Consider the following 14,950-nt stretch of genomic DNA (forward strand, 5'->3'; position numbering starts at 1 on the left):
CTCATATCGAAGTCTAAGAAACAGGTAATACCATTAGTTAATATATTATGATTCAACGTTACAAATTCGCTCAAAATGGTTCAGCCCGGAATATCACTAAGTTAACTGCTTACCCTAACCAAGAGGAAAAACCCTTTATCTGTTTTCTTTTTGTCATTAAAAAACAGACTATTTAGCAGTAAAGGAGCATATACTATATTTTTATAGATTGTACATGGTTAAGTATAAATATTAAAGTTGCATATGATTTTCTATCTTTTATTATATTTTCTTGAAAAAAGTAATTATATATTCATTTTATTCAAAACGAAAATACACTAGCGAAATCGAAGAACTTTTTCACTAAATATTAAAAGTTCAGTAGAAACAGTGTTTTCTTTTCTGCGTCGCGTAATCTCAAATATATTTCGTTAAAAAAAAAAAAAGTTACAAGTTATTCGGGTTATCCAAAGGTCGTAGCACCTTCTGTATGTCTGTAAACTTTTACAAAAAAGTTTCATCTCTGGCACAAACATTTTATTTCTCTTTCTACCCAGTACAAGGTCCAAAATGGAAATATCAAACCTAATGCAGTCTTACATATATATATAAATAAATAAATAAATAAATATGTATATATATATATATATATATATATATATATATATATATATATATATATATATATATATATATATATATATATATATATATATATATATATATTTGTTCAAATTATAAATTATATATTTGTTCAAATTATAAATTATATATTTCCCTTCTTACAAAATCCTCTCTACTCTACTGGTATAGTTGTCCTTATGATGCCTCTTTCTCATACATTTTATGAACCCCCCCCCCCCAAACCCCTAGACATATGAAAGTCACGTGTCTAAAATATGAACGTGAGGAAGTATTTTAACACGTTTTTATTAACTCAGCTTCGCGTGTGTTTGTTGTTAAAATTGACATCGAAAATTAACCCACTTCTGATTGCTCAATAGATCTGAAATTTGGCATGTAGGCTACTTTCGCCTAACAATTTCAGATGCAATCATAAAAACTAGCAATTAGAGACGGTAATTAGCTTAATTTAATTACGCCCCAAGGACCATAAAATTGAGGACATGATTTCTAAAGATACCGACAAGACTGGAGGCTTATAGACACAGTTACTTCGGCCCCAATCGATGTGAGCGCGCTGGCCGTGATCGTATAGTGGTTAGTACTTCGCGTTGTGGCCGCGACAACCCAGGTTCGAATCCTGGTCGCTCAAGATTTTTTTAGTCCGTGTATTTATAAACACTTAGTCAATTCATACTTAATCAAGTCATTAGATAAAGTAGAAAATAAACTATATAAAAAACTTTTTTAAAAACCACGTTTTTCATGTGTAGCAACGGACTAAAAAGGAGAAAATAAAATACTTAAAAAAAACTTTTTAAAAAACCACGTTTTTCTTGTGGACTAAAAAGTAGAAAATAACTATTTACATACATTTGATGACAAAAAACGTGGGTCGGGCAGATGGGTCGGGAAATTTGATGGTGAACGTACCCACGTTTTTTGTCATCAAATGTATGTAAATAGTTATTTTCTACTTTTTAGTCCACAAGAAAAACGTGGTTTTTTAAAAAGTTTTTTTTAAGTATTTTATTTTAAATATTTCGAGGCCACATTTAAACAGGTGAACTCTACTTCACATGCCCCAAAGTTTGAAATAGTACCTTACTTTTAAGATTAAAAAAAATGCCTAAATTATTTTAAAAAAAACGTTTTAAGGTTCTATTAGCCGAAATTATTAGTCAAAAACTCTACTTCATCTGCCAAACGAAAGAGTCATTAACATTTGAACCGGTCACGTGGTTTGAACCATGCGGGTCTTCCGGGGTCCACTCGCACGTTCACGGCTGCGCGCGCATGTAATCATATCCGCCATTGATGTCTTTAAACATGGAGTCGCCGCACGGCTGGGCGGTAATCTCCCTTACATCTCCCACACCCCACACACACCCCACACACACCCCACACACAAACTAGCCCGCTCATAGGGGCGCGGCTCACACGTGACGTGCCAGATTGTTTTCAAGGTCATGTTGACCCGCTGGAACAAACGTGCACGTGAGTGTGGACAAGAGTTACTGGATAGTCACGTGAGCAAAGTCCACACTAATTTGTTTTTCAAACAACCGCCACAATCATGTTATTGATTGAACAATCCAAAGTTTGGATAATTGAATTATAGTATTATATATAGGACAAACATGTTTGTTTTGTATAATTTGTTAGTGATATTAAAAAAAATATTAAAAATAATTATAAATTACGTAACTATTGTATAATTAATGCAATTACAGATTTATTCGTCTTTGTTACTAATAATGCAATATTTTAAAATCAAAGTAATGTGGATGATTCAGGGATGTGTCAGTGTGTTAAATCTTTGAAAACTACTTAAACTTAGCTGGTTGGTTAACTGACTCGATGTGAAAGCGGCTTAGCACTACAACACCTTATATCATGACGTCAGGCTTGAATGAAAGCTGAAGTAGCAGAGAGCTAGAATAGTTTAAGGCTAGGATTAGGTGGGGTTTTTTTTGGGAGGAAATGTACACTCTCCGAGCAGATAAAGTAGAGTTTATCTATCACTACTAATATATGCTTATGAAAATGGATAGTGTGGCTAACAGAATATTCAAACGGATTTAATTTTTTTTTTAAATTGGAGAATCCCTTGTTGGTCTAAAGATAATTGCATTGTTTGTAATGAACTCTGAAACTTACGAAACAGTTGGTGTTCCGTTATTTCAAACATTTTCTCCGTGGGGGGGGGGGGGGGGGGCTTGATATTTTCGAGGGGGTGGGAGGGAGAGGACTAAATATTTCGGGAGAGCGAACACTGGTAAAATTATATATATTTTTTATATAAATTATATTTCCTTCGGGGGTGGTTGAGGGGTAGGGGGCTGTAGACGTTCTTCTATTTGGCTTCATTTCAAACACAAAAAATACATTGTTTGCTAAAAAATACATTGCTAGCTGAAAAATACATTGTTAGCTAAAAAATACATTGTTAGCTAAAAAAATACATTGTTTGCTAAACGTTACCGTGTCTCTTTTCTGGTTAAACTAAGATCAAATGTATCCTGGTTGTGGGGAGGGGAGTGTCTGTACGTTGATGGGGGGGGGGGGGGGAGATGTTTGTACCTTGATAGGGGGGGGGGGGAGATGTTTGTACCTTGATAGGCCCACGCAAACCGCGCTGTTTATAAGATTTGATTGGTTTGATAGAATTTGTTGTTGGGTTGTTTCTAAATTTAGAACTGGGCTAATGTTAGAGTTTATGTTTCGTTTTGTTTATGTTGAGACAGGAGAATTCATGTTAAGATACTGTTCATTCTAAGGTGAGAGGGTTCGTTTTGAGACGGGGGGGGGGTTCATTTTGAAATGGCAGGGGTTCATTTTGACATGGGAGGGTTCATTTTGAGATATGTGAGGGTTCATTCTGAGGTGAGAGGGTTCATTCTGAGGTGAGAGGGTTCGTTTTGAGACGGGGTGGGTTCATTTTGAAATTGGAGGGGTTCATTTTGAGATGGGAGGGTTCATTTTGAGATGGGAGGGTTCGTTTTGAGATGGGAGGGTTCACTATGAATTGGAGCGACTAAACAATACAATGCTACTATGGGATTTATTGTGTAGTTGGTATTAACCACCCGTCCCCCTGAGCATATGCGACGATTATAACCACTACCTTTAGCGTAGATGACAAGACGGCGATTTTCAACTTTTGACAATTGAATACAAACTCGCATTGGTCTAATCGTTTATATTTTTGTTATTCTATTTTTAGCTCATCCATAAAACTAACGGTATTATTTTTCTTTCTGGAACGGCGTGTGTAATGATCCATTCCGTCTGTTGACGTCATTTCTATAAATAGCATCAGGGGAAATTGTATTTAATGGTCGAGCTAAATATAAATGGGGGGAGGGGGAGAAATATTTGAACGTTTTTCAATTTAGTGTTACAGAAATTAAGTACTTATTTTAAAACATGATTCCCTTGAGTCAACTCAGCCTTGATGAGTACCTGGCCTTCTTATGGCTCACATTTTTATTCATGTTATCGCTACACAACTCGTTACTTCGACCTCAGGATTGATGAAATCTTAAGTTAACAGATATCCGGAACCATATTAGGAACTTCGCTTAATGAGCTTTCGCTTTTTTTTATATCGTCCACAAATTGCTGGAAATCAAAAAGAGCTGAGCTTAAGCACACAGACCCGCTTATACCAACAACTGTCCACTGATGACGGATAACAACGACCTCGAGTACCGTACTCAGTCATTGAGTGAGAGTCGATCCCGTCCAACCCTAAAACCTAATGAATAGCTCAGCTAGAATTTGTCATCTTTTGATGCCACCATTAGGCTGGCGGAATCGATACCGCTGAGACGAATACGGTTCCTGTTTGCTTAATGAGGTGAAGGGTTCATTGAGGTGGCTATCAAATTTTGGGATCGATACCCGAATATTTGAATTTATTTTACTTACACACACACACACACTCACGCAAACGTACATACTTTTAAGTCTTAAAATGTCCAAACAGAGAAGACGAGGGAAGATGTCTGTTGAGGGGAAGGGATTAAAGGGGGAAATAACATCATTTTTTTCTTTTATTCCAGATCTCTCAGTCGTTACGCTCATGAGCAATCGTTTTCCAACTAAAACAAAAAAAAGTACTCACTAAATTAGATCCGCGTCGGTACAGAATAACGTAACGCAGACGTTTTTGGCTAATGTTTAAAGCAAATATCACGCTTAGGGCTATGGGGAGATAATATGTTTCTAATAGCACTACGTTGTTGTTTAAATATTTTCTACGCCGACTCTACTGCGCTTAGCTTTCAGTAGAAACGATGACTATTGAAACTATAGACAATGATTGTGTTATTAGTATAATATATTGGTGGTAGATAGCTGACAAATTCCTTTGCCTTCATTACGTCGGCTAATTGGGGAAAAAACAGTGCATCTGATAATAGTATAACGACATGATAGTAAGCGACCGTTGAAGCAGATGAGGGTCGTGTAGTGTTGAATTTTGATCAATAACTATTTTATAATTTATTATTTCCTAATATGTATAACATTAAAAATATAAAGGCCTATAATTCACGTGAAACGGGTACCGATGGCTAGTATTATATAGGCTGGAATTTATAACTACCCGTAAACTTGTTTTTTTTTTTTCAAATTATAATTTTCTTTTATATATCTAATCAATAATTTTAGCAATGTCTTAAGCAGTTGCCCGTATTTAATTTATTTGAAAACCGTCCCTTTGTTTAGGGGATCCAAAATTTCTGTAAACGCTTAATATGATCCAATTAATAAAATGTGTCATCTAAATTGACTAGAAGTATGTTATAATAAAGCTACCGTGTTAAGACTTTCAAACAAAAAATACAGTTAAGTAGTCAATTGACAAAATACATTTTATTGCCAGGGTTACCTAGCTAATATAAAAGGTTTATTTATAATTATTACTTAATGAAATTTAGATTGTTTTATTGTTTTTCAAGCATGTCTTAGTTACACTTGGTTAATTTAGCTATTTTTTTGAACGTTATTTCCCATTAATAAAATTTGGTATTTGAATTTCCAAATGGTAGATAATTCATCCATTTCAAATTCCTGCACCTTAGGTTAATCGCTTACATATAAATACAACTTTAAGTTACTATTTGCTATTGTACATTTATATAGAGCAGAAGATCTAAACAAAATAGTTTGTTTGGATTTTTTTAGCATTATCCAGTTAAAAAACAAATACATCAGTAGCCGTTGTAGATAGCAATACTTAATGTTAGTCGACATACACTATGACATACACCATGAGGTAGTGCAACAAATGCGTCTAAAATCTTCTTAGTCGCAAACTAATCATCTAATTAATTTTCTTTTTCATATTTTTCACCCTCTCCTATAGGATGTGTATATAACATTTGTAGGCTGGAACCTATAAAATTTATAACCTATTATTTTTTTTTTAAATTGTTACACAATCACACAATGTAGACATTTTACAATTTTAACCAAAGACATTCAAGCTTAAAACAGGTAAGTTCCGTTCTGGAACTCACCTTGGGAGGTCTGCAGAGAGCTCAACACTACAAGAACTGTGTTGTTTTTATTTTCAGTGGTTTTTTCCAGACTTTTTCTCCCGGGACTGGGGGGGGGGGGGGGGGGGGGAAACAATTGAAATTTTCTAAGAGGGGGGGGGGGGGGGGGCTATGTCTGTAAGTACAAAGTAGACTCGTGGACTTAGCAACAATTTCAATAAAATGTGATTACGCTTGCAAACTGGAATTGAAGGAATAATTCCTTAGTACAAACTTTTGTGACGAAGAAGGCAAGCAAAATTTTATTTTGATGTCTACTTAAAACGTTTATGCAATTGATAATACATTAATATGTCACTTTTAATTAATCGTTTTCTTATACCTATGTTTTACTAATTAATCTGTGTGAAAAGGGGGGGGGGGGGGGCGTTTTAATAAGTTTTGCCTAGGGCGCTAAATAACCTGGCGCCGGCACTGCTAATTACTGAAACTACCTTAAACACAAGAAACCTAATTACTGAAACTACCTTAAACACAAGAAACCTAATTACTGAAACAACCTTAAACACAAGAAACCTAATTACTGAAACAACCTTAAACACAAGAAACCTAATTACTGAAACAACCTTAAACACAAGAAACCTAATTACTGAAACAACCTTAAACACAAGAAACCTAATTACTGAAACAACCTTAAACACAAGAAACCTAATTACTGAAACAACCTTAAACACAAGAAACCTAATTACTGAAACAACCTTAAACACAAGAAACCTAATTACTGAAACAACCTTAAACACCAGATCATACTAACCTAATTACTGAAACAACCTTACTATTTTAACATAAAAAACCTTCTCATAATAACAACACTATATTAATCAACAAATGAATAACAATCTCTAAACACCACACTATATTTCTCTAAAACCAGCTGCTACACACCAGTCTAGATAAGCAATACTACACGGCTGCATGCTATGTCTGTTAGACTTAGGGCCTGTTTAGGGAAAGTGCACAATACGAACTGTTTGTACGAGGTCTAGTCTTATCTCAGGATTTTATACTGCTGAGACTGTGGTACAAATAACGAATTAATAAAGCACGTTTGGTTGGGTACGGGAATTTTTTTTAGACTGATACAATTATATATGTAATGCTTTATGAGTATGTCGTTGTGTTTGTTGGCCTGTGTGTGTAGGTAAGTTGGTGTGTGTTTTAGTGTGTGTTAACTTGTGTGAGTAGGTCAGCGTGTATGTGCCAGTGAGTTAGTTTGTATCAGCAATCTGTTGTGTGTGTGTGTGTGTGTGTTGGTAAGTTGGTGGATGCTAGGATGTTTGTGTGTGTGTGTGTGTGTGTTGGTAAGTTGGTGGATGCTAGGATGTTTGTGTGTGTGTGTGTGTGTTCGTAAGTTGGTGTATGCTAGGATGTTTGTGTGTGTGTGTGTCGTAGTGTGTTTTGATAGTCACCGTGGTTTATTAAGTCTAATGGCGTGTTTACTCTTTGTTTTCACACTGTGTTGTGTATGAGCCAACTCTATGAGCATATCCCCCCCCCCCATATTACACTTGACCTATCACATACTGCAACTCCAAGTGCACTCATCCATTTGTTTCCCACAAAAACTGATATTGTCCCACATATGAGAAGCACATCAGTTTAGGAGTTAATTACTGGTGCACATTCATAACAGCAGTTTAGAGCTAATTAGTGGTTGCACATTCATAACAGCAGTTTAGAGCTAATTAGTGGTTGCACATTCATAACAGCAGTTTAGAGCTAATTAGTGGTTGCACATTTATTGGAACTAATGTTTCATCCTTTCAATATAGGGATAGACATTATTAAATAATGTTCTGTCTTCTAACCCCTTAACCCTACAGCCTTCATATGACTAATTGAGTATAGATTTAACAAATTCAATTTTAAAACTACGACACTTTAATTCACACAGTTTGACTATAGAGTAGTTCTTTTAAAGATGAAACTGATTTATGTTTAAAACGTGTCATGTATTCCTTTTATAAAAGTACTTTCCATTTTCGTTTCAGCCCAGATGAAAATAATGTCAAAATAAACAACATGAACTTCCACACTAGGCAAAAGGAAAAAGAAAGTAAGTCTTGCAAGGGACGCAACAGAGTATTTTTATATATTTTTTATTTTATTCTGTTATTTCCCTTTGATATGCTATCGCATTATTTTAATCTAAGTTTTAAATTATAAATCTGTTTTAAGTATTATGAAACAACTTGATATATAAGTGCTGTTACTCCACATGCAGTGTATTTATACGTGTGGGCGAGTCTCTGTGTGTGTGTATACTCTCCCTTGAAAAAAAAAACGAATCAATAATTGCAAGTACAAATGTTCGCTAAGCAAAATTATCAGCAGGGATACAATATATTAATACATGTATTTTACAAAAATAATTTACATTATTTTAGACCTGTATTCTTTTTTTTCTTTTTATTTAAAAAAAAACATGACTATTTTTTAAATTCATTAATTAGGATTAAATGAGAATATATAATATGTAAATAATGATTTTTTTACAAAAAATATGCATTTTCAACACAATTTATAAAGATGACATTAAGGAATTTGATTATACTTTATATTTCAACATTTTATTTTGTAATTCACAATAATGTGTATGTGAAATGTTTTTTAATAATTATTTTTTTTTATTTTCCTGTATTTTTTAAAAATGCAAAACAAAAGAAAACCACCCAGTATTTTTTTTATAATGTAAACAACCCCGCGGTTTGAAACAAACCTTATTTCACACAATGACAGCCCCGCGTTGAGAAACTGATACAAACCGGAACAGTTCTCGCCCCTGTCTGACAATAATCATCGATTATATTTTAATCAAGTTCATCCTGCCCGTCACACGTATCTCCGTAAGGTTTTCTCTTTATTTGGATAAAAGTAAAATCAAATCAGAGGCTGATTTTTTTTTCCTGGCCCATCCTTGACCTTGATACAGAAAACCGTTTGACGTCTGGCTCTAGGCGCGTTGAACTTCATGCGAATTAAATTCAACTGTCATTCATTTTTTTTATTTTTTTATTTTTTGAATTTTTTTTCTCAGCTGAGATATGAAGGTCAGGATGACATAACTCTTTTTTTTTCTTCTTCTCCCCCCACCCCCCCCCCCCCCCTCCCCATAACACCCCGCCCGTCCGCCCCAATTTACGAAACAACAAACGTCTGCGTTGAGTCTGCTGTTGACGGAGAAATCAATAATTTGTTTTCGTTCTGAAGAATCACGCCCCACCCCTCACCACCCCTCACCTTTGTGTTTCTCCTTTATTTGCTTTCAGATCATCCCGTCTAGGTCTGTGGCCATCAAAGCCACAGCTCAGTGATTAGATCTATTTGCACCGGTTCACCCTGTCTCTCTCTCGTGGCTCAGTCTACACCATATCACCTTTCTCAAGCTTACCTACATCCACTGCTTCTTCTACCATATTCTCTACTCGCTCTCAACTTTCCTACTTTTATAACCTACCCGACCCCCCTTTTTTCCCTAAAACCTACACCCCATTCCCCTTTCTAAAACATACTCCTCATCCCCCTTTCTAAAACCTACTCCCCATTCCCCTTTCTAAAACATACTCTCCCATTCCCTTTTCTTAAATATACTCCCCCTTCCCTTTCTAAAACCTACTCCCCATTCCCCTTTCTAAAACCTCCCCATTCCCCTTTCTAAAACATAATCCCCATTCCCCTTTTCTAAAACCTACTCCCCATTCCCCTTTCTAAAACATACTCCCCATTCCCCTCTTCTTCTTATTCTCATTTAAACTTTTAAGCATATTGCCCGAAGACCATAACCCCTCCCCCCCTTTCTACTACTTACTCCCTCTTCCTTTCTACCTCACCCTACTGCTTTCATCCCCCACCCTACTGATCTACTGCCTTCCAGGAATGTCAACTACCCTACAGCTATATGTCAATGACGTATATCAAACTTTCTATTCCACAGTTCCAGTACCGGCCATCTGACAAGCACACAGGTAAGTCATATTGTCTCACCTGTCCTCTTGTGTTTACCTGTTACCTCCATCTTACTATTATTTACACTATATTTAACTAACCCACCCTTCACACACAAACTTTTTTTTCCTTACGCAACACTCCATCCCCCACCCCCTCCATTCCACATTATATCACGTGCGAATAAATCTACACGTAAACATCGAATCATTACTTTAATCATAAATAAATTTATTAATAATCTTGCTGTCAAATTTACTCCTTTATTAAAATGATCCTATTGCCACTCTTACTATTATAACCCCAATACCTCCCTTGTTAAATTAACCGTACTACCTCATTCATTGTTAAAATATCATTACTTTACTTTATAAAAGAATCTCATTACCTCCTAAAATTCTCTTATTACCACCCCCCCCCCCTCCATTTCCAATGTAATTATCTTATTACCTCTAATGTTAAAATTCTCTTATTACCCCCCCCCCCCCCTCCCCCACGTTGAAATTCTCTAAGTATCTAGCGTGTTAAAATAGTATAATTACCTCCCGTGTTAAGATTGTCTTATAACATATATTTTGAAAATCTCTGATTACCTCCCTTGTTACAATACTTTTATTACCTCCCATGTTCAAATTCTCTTATACCTCCCACCTCAAAATTTTCTAATTACCTCTCATGATAAAATTATCTCATCACCTCACATATTAAAATTATCTGATTGCATCCTTGCTACACCTTGCAGGCAAAATAACCCAGTTTATTATTAAGTAAACACAATTTTAAATAGTAAAAGTGTTCTTTCTTTGTGTATTTCAACAATCTGTTATTTATTACTATAACTTTTTTACTACTGCTGTACCGTTCAACTACCATCTACAACAGCCAATTTTATCGAGTCTATTTACAATTCCTTTAGTCTTGCTTTACATGGAGGGGAAGCCACTCTCTTAACAATACCGAGTGTAAATTGGATTCGATTACCCGGGAAGTTGGACTATTGACACATATTCGATCTAGGATCGATACCGCGTGTTTGCCTGGTATTCGGATATCGTCTGGCACGTGTCTTCTGGTTGTCTCTGGGTTGTCTGTTGGTTGTCTGTTAGTTGTCTGTTGGTTGTGTGCGGGTTGTCTACGGGTTGTGTGCGGGCTGTCTACGGGTTGTCTGTCAGATGGTTGTCCGTGAATTAGATGGTAAGTGGTCTGAGTTCTGGCAGTCGCTTGGATTTACATCCATTATCCACACACCCCACTTGTTCACTATCCACACCCCCACTATTTAATTATCCACACACCCCACTATTCCATTATCCACACACCCCACTATTCCATTATCCACATACCCCACTATTCCATTATCCACACACCCCACTATTCACTTATCCACACAGCCCTAAAAGACTGTTATATGATTGTGTCATTGACATCCAATCACAATACCTAGCCATCAAGTAGAGAAGTGCAAGGTGTTTACATACACACCCATTCATTCCCTTACCCACCCATCAATATATTTCACACTTCGAAATGTTTTACAGCTCCATAAAATCCATAAAATATACATAATCCACATAACCAAACGCCACACAAATATTATCCACATATAAAAACCACACATCTGCATATAGCCTGCTGTCACATAACACAATTGTAATGGTAACATCTGTCGTGGTTATAACAATAACATAACAATGGTTGTATCGTGTGTAGAGGGAAAGTGTTATACTCGTTGAAAATAAACGTTGTCATCAGTCTATGTCAACATTGGATGTGTTGAGTATCGTTCGACTCAAAGTTTATATACCTTACATTCCTTACATCCTTAAATTCATTACATTCCTTACACTGCTTAAATTCTTTACATTCCATACACTCATTACATTCCTTATACTCCTTACATTCCTTACATAACCCATGTAAACATGTGACAGTATCCAATAATGTACAACCACTACACCTGTAATCTCAGTGCGTTTTCTTACATTCCTTACATCCCTACATCCTTGAGTCCACTCAGCTCTACTTGGTTCCCAACTGAAGCCAGAGTAGGTAAAACTGGCTGTGCTGAGAAAAAAAAACACTGATAAACTCTTCTTCACCTATACTATATGTCGAAATGGACTTTATTGCTTTGTTTGTATTAGAGCCTAGTCAAAACACCAAAAAAAAAAAAAACCTAAACTAAAGCCATACATTAAACCATAATTGTGTAACCTATGTGTTGGCAAAGTTTCTAATATAATAGTTATATACATATTGTTGAGTTATAGCGATTATAGCGTACATGAACTTGCACTCATCAACTCGACTGGGTGCTTTCTAAACACTAACACTAACCTAACAGTAACCTAACTCTAACTTAATTTCAACCTAACTCTAACTTAATCCTAACCTAACACTAACCTAACAGTAACCTATCTCTAAGTTAACTACAACCTAACTCTAACTTAACCCTAACCTAACACCAACTTAGCTCTAACCTAACTCTAAGTTAACTACAACCTAACACTAACCTAACTCTAACCTAACACTAACTTAGCTCTAACAAACTCTATGTCCCATCTGGTCCCACCACCCGTTGCCTGTAATTGATTACCTCCCCTGCCACATGCCGCCATCTTGTTGCAATACGGTCACACTCTTTTATTTTGTATATTGATGTGGGCCTTCGTGTTGAATAAGTACCGCATAGCATTACACTTAGGTTTAGGGTTTCATCAACCCGTTTAGTTTATAATAATTTTTTTTTACACTTAGCAAAACAGGGCACTTGTAAAATAATAATTTAATTGCTTGTGATGTTGTCGATAAATAGGTGGATTTGAGTAGGATTAGTGTGGTAAAGTGTTGGGTAACCATTTGTCATGTGGCGCCCTGTTTTGTAGGGCGCCCTGTCCTCATGAAACCTCCCACCCCTCCTCGGGGTTTAATTAGCCTAATTAACCACCGTAATGTTACGTGTTGGGGATGTAGTCAGGTGATCTACCCCCCCCCCCCTCCACCCCCTGCCTAACCAGATAGACCGGCTCAGCTGTTGGTGTTAACACGAACTCGTGTGTTGAACTTGTCCAAAATTTAAAAGCCCTGAAACTTTTGAATACGGGAGGAGGTTAGAATCAAACTACACAATAATCAAAAAGTTTTAATAATAAGTAGATGTAAGAGCTTATAATAGTAAACGCGTATATACGTACTAAAATAAGAAAAAAAATCGATATGACAACTGAAAAAAAAAATGAACAACCGAAAACGTCACAAGATAATGGGCGAGGGATGTGTATCGCACAGGTGACACCATCCAAAGAGGTGACACCATCCATAGAGGTGACACCATCCAAGTCTTGACATTACCCAAGGGGGTGACACCATCCAAACGTTTGACACCATCCGAAGGGGTGACATTATCCAGACGGGTGACATTGTACAAGTGGGTGACACCATCCGAAGGGGTGACACCATGCAAGGCTTGACACTATCCGAGGGGGTGAAACAATCCAATGTATGACACCATCCAGTGGGATGACAGCATCCAAAGGGGTGACACCATCAAATAAGTGACACCATTCAAGTGGTTTCCTTATCCAAGTAGTTTGATACCATGTACTGGAGTGATAGTTTGACACTATCCAATTCAATTATACCATAACGCCCGCCTCCCCCCTCCCCATTATTTTAACACCGTGACCTTTCACCCCAGTCTGCCGCGTCTAAATTCCCGCGGTTTTTTGTGCGACCTTTGTCACCTTCGCGTCGGGAGGACGCTCGTTGCCTTAATTACAGACCTCCCACGGTCGTCTTTAGTCCTGATTAATTACCAGCACTATTCTAATTAGTCCTCTGGTGCCTTTTTGGTAACATTTTGATATCAGAGTAACCTTGATAGTTACAACATTTATATCAGAGTAACCTTGATAGTTACAACAATTTATATCAGAGTAACCTTGATAGTTACAAAATAAATAAAAATTTATAAAAACTTCCACAAGTCTGCTGTCCTTGAAATGGGCATTGCGTTTTGCTTTATGCCTTTCTGCGCGATCTGATGATAGCGAAACGATCGCAACCAGACGCTTGTTGAAATTTTAGGGGAGAGAACAAACTTTAAAACTCTGATGCTAGGTAGATATTTGTGCTTCGGGCCAAAAGGAAAGTATAACCTAGGGCATATATTTGTGCCATGAGACAAAAGTATATCCAAGGCCATATATTGTGCTACAATACAAAATAAACTAGTGTAGGCAAGTCAACTGGTCCCTTTCACCTAAACTAGTGTAGGCAACTCAACTGGTCCCTATCACATAAACTAGTGTAGGCAAGTCAACTGGTCCCTATCACATAAACTAGTGTAGGCAACTCAACTGGTCCCTATCACATAAACTAGTGTAGGCAACTCAACTGGTCCCTTTCACCTAAACTAGTGTAGGCAACTCAACTGGTCCCTATCACATAAACTAGTGTAGGCAAGTCAACTGGTCCCTATCACATAAACTAGTGTAGGCAACTCAACTGGTCCCTATCACATAAACTAGTGTAGGCAAGTCAACTGGTCCCTTTCACCTAAACTAGTGTAGGCAACTCAACTGGTCCCTATCACATAAACTAGTGTAGGCAAGTCAACTGATCCCTATCACATAAACTAGTGTAGGCAACTCAACTGGTCCCTACCACATAAACTAGTGTAGGCAAGTCAACTGGTCCCTATCACATAAACTAGTGTAGGCAAGTCAACTGGTCCCTATCACATAAACTAGTGTAGGCAAGTCAACTGGTCCCTATCACATAAACTAGTGTAGGCAAGTCAACTGGTCCCTATCACATAAACTAGTGTAGGCAAG

The 14,950-nt window shown here is 36.7% G+C and overlaps 1 long non-coding RNA gene across 1 annotated transcript in view; it reads left to right on the plus strand.

The window, feature by feature from the left end:
• Positions 1-10,184, plus strand: part of LOC131933286 (uncharacterized) — a 65,633-nt gene extending 55,449 nt beyond the window's left edge. The window contains exons 4-5 of the long non-coding RNA XR_009384927.1: positions 8,162-8,226; positions 10,105-10,184. This is a non-coding gene — a long non-coding RNA (uncharacterized LOC131933286). The remainder of the gene's footprint in view (positions 1-8,161; positions 8,227-10,104) is intronic.
• Positions 10,185-14,950: the final 4,766 nt, after the last annotated feature.

The sequence above is a fragment of the Physella acuta genome, unplaced genomic scaffold (genome assembly GCF_028476545.2).
Source record: "Physella acuta isolate Inbredline_101_S28 unplaced genomic scaffold, ASM2847654v3 ptg002441l, whole genome shotgun sequence".
In the NCBI taxonomy this organism is placed as follows: domain Eukaryota; kingdom Metazoa; phylum Mollusca; class Gastropoda; family Physidae; genus Physella; species Physella acuta.